The sequence below is a fragment of the Bombina bombina genome, chromosome 7, assembly GCF_027579735.1.
Source record: "Bombina bombina isolate aBomBom1 chromosome 7, aBomBom1.pri, whole genome shotgun sequence".
In the NCBI taxonomy this organism is placed as follows: domain Eukaryota; kingdom Metazoa; phylum Chordata; class Amphibia; order Anura; family Bombinatoridae; genus Bombina; species Bombina bombina.
The window spans coordinates 538854308-538870631 of record NC_069505.1 but is presented as its reverse complement, the minus strand read 5'-3'; positions in this window follow the sequence as shown (position 1 = coordinate 538870631).

The window sequence follows — 16324 nt, the reverse complement described above, 5'->3', positions numbered from 1 at the left end:
TCTGGATTTAATAACTCTTAAATAACAAGTGATGAAGTTACCACAACTATAGGTTATTCTCATAACTAAGACTATATTCCAATCTCGTTTTACACCTAGGTCAGAATTTATATGCGATTATAAACGAATCTCACATTTGGAGACCACATCACAGTTTCACTCAAAAAATCTTTATTTATTTCATGTTCCTTACTTTATGTCATTCTAACAAAACAGGTGAATGATTCCCATACTAAACTTAAGATCCCACAATGTTTTCATTCACAAATCCCAGACACATGTCTACCGCCTCCTCTAGACAAATTCTGCTTTCCACGTAAGAAACCGACTTCCGGTTTCTGTTAACTTCCGGTATGTATACATTTCCGGTAGAACGACTTTCTCAGGAATCGAGTACCAATTATGGGGCTAGTAAGTCACGAACCGCTGAATTAATGTTTCGGGGTTACCAGCACAATGAGTCCTTAAGGAGGGTATTATTGAATAATAAATCTGGGCCTCCATATCGTAACAAATGTTACTATCGGTATTACACTTCCGGTCAAACTTTGCTCTCAAAACCAATTTCCGGTTTAAGTTAACTTCCGGTAGAATGAAAATACCATACACCCGGCACAAGACAGTTACTATATCTCCAGCAAGTCCCCAATTGCCAATCATTACTTATAAGGGACATTACCAAAATGAGTCTAAAATGAAGGACTTATATATGTGCCATAATATCATAATATATGTTTTTATCCGAAACCGGAGCTACACATATCCGGTCTATCTTACACTTCCGGGTCAAAGGCCAACTTTTGGCGCGAATTTTTGGCGCAAGTTTTTTGGCGCAATTGAGAATTTTGTCACAAACCAAACTAGTATAAAGCAAGCACTCTCACCAACCATATATCAGTCTTGATAAAGGCCCTATTGGTGGGCTGAAACGCGTTGGCATATATGGTGAGTTTTATTTCTACTTGTGCAAACGTATTTTAAACGATACTGCTCTATGTTGTATTTTTCTTTTTCCACAGGGATTGGATCGTCTTATATTTTTTATAAACCTTTTTTATAAACCTTTTTTTATTCATTGTTTCATATATCCAATATTTTCAAGAAATTGGTCAGTTGGATTTCCATTTTTTTCAGCTATTCACAGTTTGATCCAATAACACAGGTGGCATTTTTGATTTTTATTGGACATCACAATATCACTACTAAATTCTTTTGGATTTCATTTCTTTGACATTTTGTTTTTTATGAGTGACTCTTTTGCGGATTATTGACTTAATTTTGGACACTTTTTGACTTCTCACGAGGGGACTCACACACATTTTTATCACATCCTTCATCAGGCTAAAGACAACATTTCACTTTATTTTTCTAAAAGATTATCACATTTTTACTTTACTTTATTTTTCTAAAAGATTATCACATTTTTTCACATTTTTTCTCATATTAAATCAGGAAAACATCCTTCACATATATGTTTTTATCCTAGGTCACACGACCTATCCCCATCTGCTCCTTTTTTTACACCATTCCTGTATTTTATTGCATTATTTTTGTATTTTATTGCATTATTTTTGTATTTTATTGTATTTTACTTTATTGTATTTTACTGTATCAGTTGTACATCTTTTACTGTATTTTACTGTATCATTGATACATCTTTTTGACTTCACCCAAACCAGTTTTATCACAGACTGTAAAATTGATTTTATCAGATACAGTACACCAGTGAATGTTTCTAATTATTGTTTATTTATTAAGTGATATGGATCCATATACTTTTATGCTTATATAAATCTGTTTGCAACCATAGACACCAAGCTATTGCCTTAATAAATTTGTTAATTTAAATACTACATTAAACTTGTAAATATCCTCTACACTCTTGGGCTCCTTGTGCTGGTATATATAACGACGTACTTTTATCTATACCCTCATTAGACTTAGCCTTTGAATAGGCGCTCCTAAACACTAAACTATTCTGTCTAAAAATGATGATATCTACAGAAATTTTATATTTTAAAACAAACTTATAGTTTCTAATATAATTAATATTGTTTTTTATGTTTTTTTAGATGTTTATTTTAAATTTACAATTGAAATTTTGAATCGGGTGTAAACCTGCTCTCCTCCAATGGGGAAGCAGGTAGCGTAACTGACATGTATTTAAAGGCCGCCTGTGCAGCGGAAAGGTATGCTTTGGTTTGTAAAGCACTTTTATTGCTCTTGAGAAAGACGGCTGGGACCGTTGAAACGCTTTTGCGTTGAGCCAAATAAAGACAAACTTTTTTACTGAATCTGTGATATTGTCTTTTCATATTGGGAAGGAGCCGGTAACCTGCAATATACACTGTGAGTAGATATTCACCTTTGTATGGTGTATTGTCTGATATTTCAGCACCACTATTTTGCACCTAGACTTATACAACTGAGGAAGGAAAGGAAGATACCAACGACTGATACAAGCTGAACCAGCGCCTCCAGCTAGCACACCTGATATATTCACACAGACCTTGGGAGAGACTGTGGGACGGCTGCGGTTCACCAGAAGGGGAAAGTATTAATACATATTATACACCTGTTTGCATGTATACTTGTCTTCACCACGCCGGGTTCACCGATCCGTCCAGAGGAGCCTCTGAAGTCTTGATCCAAGCCCAAGCGGGGGCTGAAGACATCCATCCTCCGGCTGAAGTCTTGATCCAAGCCCAAGCGGGAGCTGAAGACGTCCATCCTCCAGCTGAAGTCTTGATCCAAGCGGCGGCTGAAGAATTCCATCATCGGGCAGAAGTCTTCATCCTATCCGGGCAGAAGAGGTGATCCAGGCCGGCAAACATCTTTATCCAATCGGCATCTTCTATCTTCTTCCATCCGATGACAAGCGGCTCCATCTTCAAGACCTCCGGCACGGATCCATCCTCTTCTTCCGACGTCCTAAAACAGAATGAAGGTTCCTTTAAGGGACGTCATCCAAGATGGCATCCCTCGAATTCAGATTGGGTGATAGGATTCTATCAGCCAATCGGAATTAAGGTAGGAAAATTCTGATTGGCCGATGGAATCAGCCAATCAGATTCAAGTTCAATCCGATTGGCTGATCCAATCAGCCAATCAGATTGAGCTCGCATTCTATTGGCTGATTGAACAGCCAGATTAGGGGTTAATACTTGAAGTTAGGTGTCGGCGATGTTAGGGAGGGCAGATTAGGGGTTAATACTATTTATTATAGGGTTATTGAGGCGGGAGTGAGGCGGATTAGGGGTTAATAACTTTATTATAGTAGTGGTGAGGTCCGGTCGGCAGATTAGGGGTTAATAATTGTAGGTAGGTGGAGGCGACGTTGGGGGCAGCAGATTAGGGTTTAATAAATATAATATAGGGGTCGGCGGTGTTAGGGGCAGCAGATTAGGGGTACATAGGGATAACGTAGGTGGCAGCGGTGTGCGGTCGGCAGATTAGGGATTAAAAAATTTTAATAGAGTGGCGGCGATGTGGGGGGCCTCGGTTTAGGGGTACATAGGTAGTTTATGGGTGTTAGTGTACTTTAGAGCACAGTAGTTAAGAGCTTTATGAACCGGCGTTAGCCCAGAAAGCTCTTAACTCCTGACTTTTTTCTGCGGCTGGAGTTTTGTCGGTAGATTTCTAACGCTCACTTCAGCCAAGACTCTAAATACCGGCGTTAGGAAGATCCCATTGAAAAGATAGGATACACAAATGGCTTAGGGGGATCTGCGGTATGGAAAAGTCGTGGCTGCAAAGGGAGCGTTAGACCCTTACCTACAAGACTCTAAATACCAGCGGTAGCCCAAAACCAACGTTAGGAGCCTCTAACGCTGATTTTGACGGCTAACGCAGAACTCTAAATCTAGCCGTGGTTTTCTACATGGACAAACCACACTGAAATTAGACAACAATAACATACTATATGAATTTAGGCCACAATGGACTACAATAATTGAGGCTCACTTCACCTAAGATTCTTTTATAGACCACAGCCAGTGTTCAAAAACTTGATATCTCGTACAACATACATAGACTGTTAGAAAGAACAAAAACAAGACACAGAATCATATCATCTAGAAAGCACATTTGCCAAATGTATTCTTCAAAATGTTTGTATTTAGTAAATACTGTGGTCACTTTTCTGATTTGTTTATTTACAGTAGTCTCGCTTTTAAAAACGCTATTATTGCCACCAATCATGTTGATATAGAAACCATTCCTGCTTTAAAATGCAACACTGAAAAATGTATATAATAATAAGCACTTGTACACTATTGGGCATAGTTAATCCACAAAATTACATATCCAATTTACCCTCAATGCCCCAGTTGTAATTCTTTAAATAGTTCTAAATGCAAATTCCTTTTTGTTTTAGAACATAATAGATTAATTATAAGCAAGTCACTTTAACATCATTAAACAATGAAAAAGGAATCAATCAACACATCTGTAAGGTAACATTCTATTTCTATGATCTACAATATAGCCTTTGAATACAACTGTGATAAACATATTCAAGTATTAGTTAATAAATGGAATCAAATATTCCCCACACTCACTGAAGTAGAGGTAAAGGGTTGTTTAAATATTATTACTAAAGCCACACATATAATATCTTGGAGGGAGTCACATTCTAAAATAATAAATCAATTATATTTTACACCAATGATACTTGCTAAGTGGTATAAAAAAGACAATATATTTTGCCATAAATGTAAGGAGATTAATGTGGATATCACAACTTGTTTTTGGTCTTGCCCCAAAATATTACAGTTTTGGTAGAAAATCAACTATTGGTTGGGGAAAGTGTTAAAATCTAACTTTAAGATAGAAAGAAGGCATAGATTTTTCTTATTAATGCAGCAATATTACAAGGCCATAACTTAAGCTTAATTAATTGGAAATCAGCCCATATGCCTACCATTGCAAAATTTTGCAAAGGTATGATAAATCAGATGACTTTGGAGCAATATAATGTGGTGACAGATTCAGAGAAAAAAACTTAAGGTGTGTTTTTTACTAAGTGGTTAAGCGTAATAGAAACTATGAGCTTGTTTCCATTGAGCCGTAATTAGGTTTGCGTGCGCTCGCTAACCATTAAATAAGCTGTTGGAAGCAATATCGTTCACCGACTGCTTCCAACGGCCCGTTATAACTGTATTTCGGCAACCAGACTCCGGCTGTCGAAAACATTATCCTGTCCCATACAAAGAATCAATGCCACTAATCTTTAAATAAACCAGCTTTCCAATGCCCTGCGCAAACTGTTATAACACTGTCGGAGGCTGCCGATACATTAACAAAAATTACATACAGCTCAACTAGGTGTAAAACAGAAAAAAAGGTGCTTTTTGAGACCTTTTTCCAATTGAAATCTAACCCGACATGCCAAAAAACCCTCTATCCGCCATTGCAACTTAAAATTAATGTATTAACCACTAAACCACCATGTCCCCACATAGTGAAGTACCTATTTAAACTATTAACCCCTAATCCGCCATGCCCCCACATTGCAACTAACAATAAAATGTATTCATCTCTAGACCGCCATTCCCCCACATCACAATCTAGCTATTAAAATTATTAACCCCTAATCCCCTACCCCCCACAATGCAATTAACTATTAAAACTATTGACTCCTAATTCGCCACCTGCCACAACACAATCTAGCTATTAAAACTATTAACCCCTAATTCGCCACCCCCCCACATCACACTTTAGCTATTAAAACTGTTAACCCCTAATCTGCCATCCCCCACAATGCAAATAACTAATCACTAAGCCACCTAACGTAACACCCCCTAAATTAACCCCATTACATAAATTGAAAAAAATCCTAAATTACAATTAAAATAAAAAATCCTAACACTATTAAAATCCTAACTTACAATTAAAATAAAAATTCCTAAATTACAATTAAAATAAAAAATCCTGGGGGCGGAGCCAACACGAAGAGGGGACGGTCGCATCAGGAGAGAGCTCCCTGATAATTTATAATAATATTATAAAATCTCCCCCAATATTACCCCCAAATTAGTATCCAAGATAGACCTAGACTTCCCCCACTAATGCACTGAATGCACTTATGCATATTTAGCCAGAATGCATTTCTCACAGACTTCGGAGCTGAGGTCATCACGCCGCAGCATGTTGAAAGACCAGACACGCACTTGCTCAGATTAAGCTTGCGCAAGTACAAAGAGACCTACCGATCACCATTGTTGTAACCCTGATAGCTGGGTATTCCCGCACTTCACTTGTGTCGGACAGGAGATATAAGAAGATGCGCATCTGACACTCCGTACGTGATGCCATCTTGGGTAAGGCCGCAACCTACATAGCAGTTACTGAGGCGGCATCCTACGCAGCACAACTTCTATATCCGTGCACCATTGAATGTCAGGAGAGGACTCGGCTAGTACACCGGGAGGTGCCGACACTACACATAAGGTACAACAGTGAGTGGTTTACCACGCAGTGGTCATTGCATCAGTAGTAGGTCCTGGACTTGGCCTCTATATAACCGCTGCAACTAAGACCCATGCTGACATAATATAAAAACTGTTAATGTGAACTGCTTAACATACAGGGCCCACCACATTGTTTTTCGGCCCCTGACCTGGCATCTTAGTGAGTGCAGTTCCATAGACTTGGAGACAATATAGAGTTAATCGAGTGAAGGAATGTTATAACTGGCACATAAGCGTTGCTCCTTCCAGAACTGAGCTCTACAGTGCCGTCCTGCTCAGAACCAAAATATTTACTTATCCAGTTCTCAATATTTGTCACTGAGTTGCCTCAAAACTTGGTAACCAGGGGTGAAGGTATTGAAGCCTAACAGCAAATCCCCATTAAATAGGTTTTCTCTACCTTATTGAAAATACTGTATCCTACCGAAATGGAATAAGCTCATTTAGGCCGCTTAAGCCTGTCTACCACTCAGTGTAATACAATCAAGGTTTGACACACTTGTTTACATATTCACTTTTCTGAATAAAAATACAGCCTAATATTGCCTCAGCTTCTCTGCAATCCCATGTCTTGCCTAATATGTCGCAGTCAGCCAGGAAAAAAAATAGGCAACCTTTTCCTCCAAAAAAGACTGTGATTGACCATTTTGGGCCCTCATGTGTGGCGCCACCAAATAAAATGGAGACCCCAGATTCACCTAGATCTGACACTTCTGAGCTCACATTAGCTGCTATGCAGAATATTCAGCAATTCCCTTCGGAAGTGGTTACACCTACTTTCATCATGGACTCTTTAAAATCACTGCTAGACAAACATCATGCCTCATTCATGGCCAAAATAGCAGCCTCAACCGCTGAACTTAAAAAATAAATTTCTTCTACAAAGAAGTGTATTGACTCCCTCGAAAGGAGACAGGAAGATATATCCACTGAGCAATCCAACCTTTTAAACTTCACACAGCACCTTTCAGATTACTTTGATGTTGTGGAAGACAAAATAGCAGACTTGGAGGACAGATCCCGGCGTAATAACCTTAGGATCCGAGGTATACCTGAGACTGTCTCCATGACTGATTTACAGCCATGACAAGGGAGTACAGAGAAGCGCAAAAAAACAATACTCAGGTAAGCAGCAACGTTCGTCCTAATCACACACAGAATATAATGTGGTCCAGTAAAAGCCCGCGGTGGTCTGAGTCCTGCTCTAAACAATCTGAACGTCCGTGATGGTAGACGAGCAGACAAGTCAAGTCGGCGTCTGACGTCTAACGTAAGGAGCTGAATTTGGAGCGTCCCCCTCAGGTGGATCCTTCTCAGGCCGCACAGCAAACAACTGATGACTGCAAATAGTCCCCAAAGATATCCCTACGCGTTTCGTTCGGATCTTGGCCGAACTTTGTCAAGGGCAAAGTATGTTCAAGTGGCATACTGTCACAGTAAGGAGTCCGTCTTTTATACATTAGGCAACAGGCGCCCTCTACTGGTTGAGTACAGTACATCTAATATTGCAAGGGCTAAGAAACCCATCCTGGATAAACACTTCATTATATATCATCATATCATATTATATTATTCCTTGAACATTCAATCAATACAAAACAAATCTAAATGATATTGTAGAAATTAATAGTTTACACTAATACAATATTGCAATACTAAATATAATAATACATAAATAAAATTAATAAAATTAATAGCACAAAACATCTAGCTAAACAAACATCTAAGATAATTTGATATATCTAAATGACATGTGAAAATTCAAAATTAATAATCTAGCAACACTACACTGTAATACATCATCCATGTGAGACAGGATGCAGTCTCAAAATTGTGAAGTCATCACTTATTATTTAAAGGGCCTCTGTTCATTATGCTTTGCCTTTGCGTTGTCTCAGACCTGTTTGTGAGAGTTCCTGTGTATTACCTGGCTGCCTAATGTCCTTACTGATTCCTGATCCCTGGCTTGTTCCTGACTCTGCTATTTTCCTTGTTCCTGATTCCAGCTCGTCTGACTATTCGCTTTGGCTTCTGACTCGGCTCATTTGACTACCAGCTCTGGTTTTGACTCCTAGCTTGTTATTTGACTTGTGGACTTCTGATTCCTGGCACCCTGACACCCTCCTAGTCCTTTCTTATCCCAAGCCTACCTTCCCTTGCTCCTTCCCCCCTCCTCCCCCCTTTTTTTTTTTCCTTTTCTCCCCCCCCCCCCCCGCTATAAAACAAATAATCAAACACCACTATGTTCCTTATATGCACCTCCCATAATGTTAGGGGGCTTAACACACCAAACAAAAGAAGCCGGCTCATGAGTTACGTTGAAGGTTGTTTTCCTACAGGAGACCCATTGGGTGGAGGGCGCACCTATTCCTTTACACTGTAAACACTACCCGGTAGAAGAGACAGCCTCCTTCCCAGGAAAGTCGAGAGAAGTTGCGATACTGATACACAAGACAATACTTTATGAAAACCTAGAAACTTATAAAGATCCCAGAGGTAGATACCTAATCCTAAACTGTAAATTAGATGACGTCCCATACACCTTGGCTAGCTACTGTGGCCCCAACTATGGGCAGATAAGAGTGCTCAGAAAATTCCTGAGATTCTTAGCTTCCCACAAGACTCAAAACCTACTCCTAGCAGGTGACTTCAACATGATCTTTGATACGACTCTAGACAGACACTCGCCAAAGCTTAAGCCTTGTGACCCCCAAACCTCTAGGACTGCCAAACAATTTACTAATCTCATTGCTCAGTATAATCTATTTGATACTTGGTGATCCCACCACCCCTCCTCTAGAGACTACTCTTACTACTCTACAGTTCACAACACCTATACTAGAATTGATTATATCTTCTGTGAACCACGGCTACTTGACCAGACCACACTCAAGCAGTACACATGTCTATCTGTTCATGGTCAGACCACTCCCGATTCAGATCTCCATGAGTTCCCCAAATTGCATGTCCTCTAGACCCTCTTGGAAGTTACCAGAATATGTTCTCTCAACCACAGAGCAGGTTCTGTACATACAAAAGGAATTAGCCAGGTTTTTAGATATAAACGATAATGGGTCAGTTAATGACTTTTGCTTATGGTGTACCCTTAAAGCATATACTAGGGGGCTAATCCTTAAACTTAAAGCAGAGCATAGAAAACATTTAGGAGGGACCCTAGCTCAACTTCATCTAACTCTTCGAAATTTAACCTCTTCTCACATGTCATCGCTAGACCCCCAGATACTCTCTCAAATAGAAATTACTAAAGCAAAAAAAGAGGCTCTGGAACTTAAGAGGTATCAGACACAGGTACACCACTTTAAACAGACCTTTTATGCAAAAGGGAACAAGGCGGACCGGTTATTGGCTAACAAACTTAGACAATGAACGTCAGAAGCACGTATCCCATGTATAAAAACACCACAGGGAGTAGTTTGTCTACCGGCAGATATAGGCAAAGCTTTTGAATCTTATTATTCCTACTTATATAACTTAAAAGATTCCCCACACTCCCCCCGCACCATCTATACATCATATTCGAGACTTCTTAGACTCAATTTCCCTGCCAGTTCTATCAGATGCTCAGAAAGACCTACTTGACTCTCTTTTTTGTGTAGAGGAAGTGGTCTCAGTCATTAAATCTTTGAAATCTCACAAAGCCCTTTTCTATAAAACATTTCTCCCACAGCTTTCTCTACTAATTACTAGAGTTTGCTGTCTGGCCAGACAGTCTGGCTCTCTTCCCTCTGAATTGCTTGAGGCAGGTATAGTAACTATCCCAAAACCCCTAACGTATGCAAGCATTTCTGCCCCATTTCTTTAATTAATACAGATGTAAAGATCCTAGCCAAACTTATGGCCTCCATACTGAATCGAGTCCTCCTGTCGTTAATAGATAGGGACCAAGTGGGTTTCACCCCTGGCAGAGAGGGGCCAGATAATACCCGATGACTCCTCAACATCTATTTTGAAGCCAAATGGCGGAATCTTCCTTGCACAACCCTGGCGCTTGACGCCAAAAAGGCCTTTAATAGGGTGAACTGGGCCTACCTATTTGAAGTCCTGAACAAATTTGGCTTTCCCCCGTATTTTCATTCTTGCATTAAGGCACTATATTCTACTCCCTCAGCATCTGTGAGGGGATTGGGAATCCATTCTCCTGTTTTCCCCATTACAAATGGGACACAACAGGGCTGCCCCCTGTCCCCACTGATATTCACTCTTATCATGGAGCCGCTTGCCGAGGCGATTAGAAGTAATCGGAATATACAAGGGGTGGAGCTTGCCGGGATGTCGCAAAAAACTGCGTTATTTGCAGATGATTTAACCATATTTTTGAAAGATCCTTACCATTCCCTCCCCGCTCTTTTTTAGTTTACTATATCATTTTGGTCGAATTAGCTTCTACAAACTAAATGTTAGCTGACGCTTATGCCATTAACATACCAGAACTTGAAGATCTAAAGAGAACATATGCATTCAATTGGTCTCAACAAAGGATCAAACACCTAGGTGTGTTTCTTTCCTGCAATATTTCCACTATCATCAAGTCCAATTTTTACCCCCTACTACAACAGTTCCAAAAAAGTGCCGACAAATGGAGAGTCCCATGTATCTCCTGGTTGGGACACATAGCAGTGTTTAAAATGGTATTGCTTCCCAAGCTCACATACCTGTTTCATTTGCTTCTCATTCCAGTTCCTAAATCCCTCATAGGTGAATTTCAGCAAGTCTGTAATAAATATATTTGGAGGAATAAACACCCTAGGGTAACCACAAGAATAATGCAACAACCATTTCTTAGAGGGGGTGCGGGCGCCCCCAACCTAACCATTTATCATGAAGCCTCAAGGCTAGCTCATATTCTTTCCTGGAACACAGTGCCCTTTAACAGTAAGTGGCAGGTGTTAGAACAAGCAACACTACCTAGCCCGCTTATACTACCAGATCTCATATGGCTACCCACACACGTTAGATCCTCTTATAAGAAACAAAACACAATTATCTCACATGCCCTCCATCTATAGTATAGAATCCGCTCACTACCACAAATTGCCCCACATCCCTCTCCTATCTATTCCCTTACAGGCCTCCTTGCGGCTCTCAGGGACTCACTTTCAAATCTGTGGCAAGTGTATGGCATAAACCGCATAGCTGACCTGTTTCTTAATGGGCACTTCATTACAACATCACAGTTCTGCTCTGTCCACAGCCCACCGCACCTCTTACGGTTTGAGTTCTGGAGACTATGCAGTCTATTGAAATTGTGGGGGGTTCTAGATAGGCCGTTGTGCGAACCCAATAACTGGGCTAATAGCATTAAGGTTCCTCGAGCGCTTTCAATCTCATACAGAGATATGAGAACTCCCCTGCTTTCTATAAATCAGCTTACATTATGGCCTGGGGGAGAACTCTGCACTTTCATGCAGAGCAGGCTGAGTGGTCCAAAGCCGTTAAACTTACCAGACAGACACATCACTGTATTACCTTACTAGAACTATACATTAAAGTCTGCACACAGTGGCACCTCACACCTCTCAGATTCTTCAAAATCTCTCACCTAAATTCCCCATTATGTTGGAGAGGTTGTGGGATGATGGGGTAGCCGGTCCATATATGGTGGGAATGCCCGGTACTACAGCCCTTCTGGAAAGAGATCTCATGCAAATGCATAAAACTAGACCCCCTACTAGGAAATTCCCTGCAAACCGTTCTATTTCACTTAGACATTAAAACATCCTCCACCTCGACAGATCTCCTTGGTATATACTTGTTCTCTGCAGCTAAATTGTCTATAGCCAGACTCTGTAAACAAAAGACACTTCCCACTTGGGGTGACGTAGCTAAAACAATGACTTATTTTGAGCTTATGGAAAGCCAGATTTTCACTCAACAAAATAAGATACTCCTACACTCACAGATTTGGAATACTTGGAAGCAGTTAGATAAATTCTAGCGGCAAAATCTAAAAATAGACAGCCGAACTTTATAGATCCTAGATGTGTGAGGCTCGGATGCTTTGATCTGAGGCAGGATACCCTGAGTCTTGCCCTCCTGCTCCCCTCTGCCACCCCCCCTTCCCCCAAACCCCCCACCCCCTTCCCCCCTTTTTTTCCCACCCCTAGTCCCCTTATCCTCTCCTAGGTTACTCTTTCCAGCAGCCCATGTTCAATAAGAGAGTTTTGTTCTCTCCTACATCTACTTTCAATAGTATTTGTTATGCTAGTCCCATTTGGCTAAATACTTAAGACATCGTACATTACTACTCTATCTACTTTATTCAGGATAGCAAGCCTGATCAACATCACTCACTAACTGAAACTATAATCTTAAAATAAATGATTATATTTAAACTAAAACCTGAGGTTTAGATACCGAGATCCACACGGGGTCTCTCACTTTTGAAGTCACCTTCGGGTATTGTTTTGTATCCTTAGTTTTTTGACCCAAGAGCAGTCTCTCAACAAGACTTGAAGGTTTACATTTTTGTTTTCTTTTCATTGGCATATTGATGTACTATTTCTATTTTTTCTTCCTGCAACAATTGTTTGTGTTATTTGTATTTTCACATGTTGATGACAATCAATGTCTAGTACATATGCAACTCTAATATGTAACCCTTATGATGTATCTTGCTATAAGCAATCTTAAAACTTTGTTGTACATTGCTGCAATCCCTTGCTTGTATGCCAAATCATAATACCCCAATAAAAAGATTTTTAAAAAAAAATCCTAACATTAATTTAAAAATAAAACCTATGATTAAATTACAATAATTAAATCTAAAATTACAAAAAATAAAAGTCTAAAATTACAGAAAAAAATAAACCAAATTATCCAAAATAAAAATTTAAACCTAATCTAATACCCCTATAAAAAATAAAAAAGCCCTCCCCAAAATAAAAATACCCCCTAATCTAAGACTTAAAGGGACATGAACCCAATTTTTTTTTTCATGATTTAGAAAGAGCATAGAATTTTAAACAACTTTCTAATGTATTCTATTACTTAATTTGCTTAATTCTCTTGATATACTTTGCTGAAAAGCATATCTAGTAGTTGCTGATTGGTTGCTGCACATAGAGGCCTTGTGTGATTGACTCGTGTGCATTGCTATTTCTTCAATAAAGGATATTGAAGAATATTAGATAATACAAGTAGATTGGAATGTTGTTTAAAATTGTATTCTCTATGTAAATCATGAAATAATTTTTTTGGGATTAGTGTCCCTTTAAGCGATCCGCTCTTTTACCTAAAAATAAACATTAACCCCTAACAGTAAACCACCAAAACTAACACTAAAAAAAAAACTAAGCTACAAATTGCCCCTAAAGGGGCATTTGTATGGGCATTGCCCTTAAAAGGGCAATCAGCTATTTTGCAGCCCATTAAAATAACAAAGTCCTAATCTAAAAAAAAACTTACCCCAAAAAAATAAAAATAAAACCTAAGTCTAGCCCCCAAATAGGTACTCACCATTCCTGAAGTCCAGCGGAGAAGGTCTTCTTCTGGGTGGCGATATCTTCATTCAGCTCGGGGACCTCTTCTATCTTCATCCAGGACAAAGGCAACGCGGAGTGGAGGTGACCGCGGAACAGGGCTGACGACAGTGGAGCCATCCAGCGTGGAGCATTTTCTTAGTACGATCACCGCCGCACACTGAAGATTGAATGCAAGGTACCCGTTTAAAAATGGGGTACCTTACATTCCTATTGGCTGACATTTTCAAATCAGCCAATAGGATGAGAGCTACTGAAATCTCCTTCCTTATCCCCCTGGCACCCTCAAGTAGAGACTTGCTTTCTTTTTTCTTTTTTTTTTTTTTTTATGTAAGAGGAGAAATTGGTCATATAGTAGACAAGGTGTCCCCCTTGCTGGACCCTTGGTTATTTCTTAATTTAGTAATTAACTATAGAATAAAGAAGATAAACTCAAGTGAAGTAATGCTATTTCTATTATTCATTTGTATTGTATACAACTTACTTAATATTGTTCCATTTATTATTTATTAATATGGACCCTATATAATTTCTTATGCTATAATACTATTAAGGAGATTTACGGCTAGATTTAGAGTTTTGTCGGTAACGACCCGCGTAGCTAACGCTCCCTTTTTCCCCCCCGCACCTTTTAAACAATGCTGGTATTGAGAGTTCTCTGAAGGGCTGCGTTAGGCTACAAAAAGGGAGCATACAGGCATATTTACAGCCACTTTAACTCTCAATACCAGCGATGCTTACGGTAGCGGCTAGCTGGAAAAACGTGCTCGTGCACGATTCCCCCATAGGAAACAATGGGGCAGTTTGGGCTGAAAAAAAACTAACACCTGCAAAAAAGCAGCGTTAAGCTCCTAACGCAGCCCCATTGTTTCCTATGGGGAAACACTTTCTAAGTCTGCACCTAACACCCTAACATGTACCCCGAGTCTAAACACCCCTAGCCTTACACTTATTAACCCCTAATCTGCCGCCCCCGCTATCGCTGACACCTGCATTATATTATTAACCCCTAATATGCCGCTCTGTACACCGCCGCAACCTACATTATACCTATGCACCCCTAATCTGCTGCCCCTAACATCGCCGACACCTATATTATATTTATTAACCCCTAATCTGCCGTCCCCAACGTCGTCGCAACCTTACCTACACTTATTAACCCCTAATCTGCCGACCGGACCTCGCCGCTACTCTAATAGATGTATTAACCACTAAAGCTAACTCTAAGTCTAACCCTAACACCCACCCTAAGTTAAATATAATTTAAATCTAACAAAATAAATTAAATATTATTAACTAAAGTCTTCCTATTTAAAGCTAAATACTTACCTGTAAAATAAACCCTAATATAGCTACAATATAACAAATAATTATATTGTAGCTATTTTAGGATTTATATTTATTTTACAGGCAACTTTGTATTTATTTTAACTAGGTACAATATCTATTAAATAGTTATTTACTATTTTATAGCTACCTAGTTAAAATAATTACTAAATTACCTGTAAAATAAATCCTAACCTAAGTTACAATTAAACCTAACACTACACTATCAATAAACTAATTAAATCAATTAACTATAAGTACCTACAATTAAATAAACTAAACTAAATTACAAAAAAAACCACTACACTATCAATAAATAAATTACATCAATTAACTACACGTACCTACAATTACCTACAATTAAATAAACTAAACTAAATTACAAAAAAAAACCCTCACTAAATTACAAAAAATAAAAAAAGATTACACGAATTATAAGCTAATTACACCTACTCTAAGCCCCCTATAAGCTAATTACACCTACTCTAAGCCCCCTAAGGAAGGTTCCTTTAAATGACGTCATCCAAGATGGGTCCCTCGAATTCCGATTGGCTGATAGGATTCTATCAGCCAATCGGAATTAAGGTAGGAAAAATCTGATTGGCTGATTCAATCAGATTCAAGTTCAATCGGATTGGCTCATCCAATCAGCCAATCAGATTGAGCTCACATTCTATCGGCTGATCGGAACAGCCAATAGAATGCAAGCTCAATCTGATTCACTGATTGGATCAGCCAATCCGATTGAACTTGAATCTGATTGGCTGATTCAATCAGCCAATCAGATTTTTCCTACCTTAATTCCGATCAGCTGATAGAATCCTATCAGCCAATCGAAATTCGAGGGATGCCATCTTGGATGACGTCATTTAAAGGAACCTTCATTCGGCGAGTAGGCGTCGTGGCAAAAGGATGGATCCGCGTCGGCTAGAAGGAGATGGCTCCGCTCTGCTCCGGATGGATTAAGATAGAAGATGCCGCTTAGATGAAGATGTCTACCGGTCCAGATGTCCTCTTCTGCCCGGATAG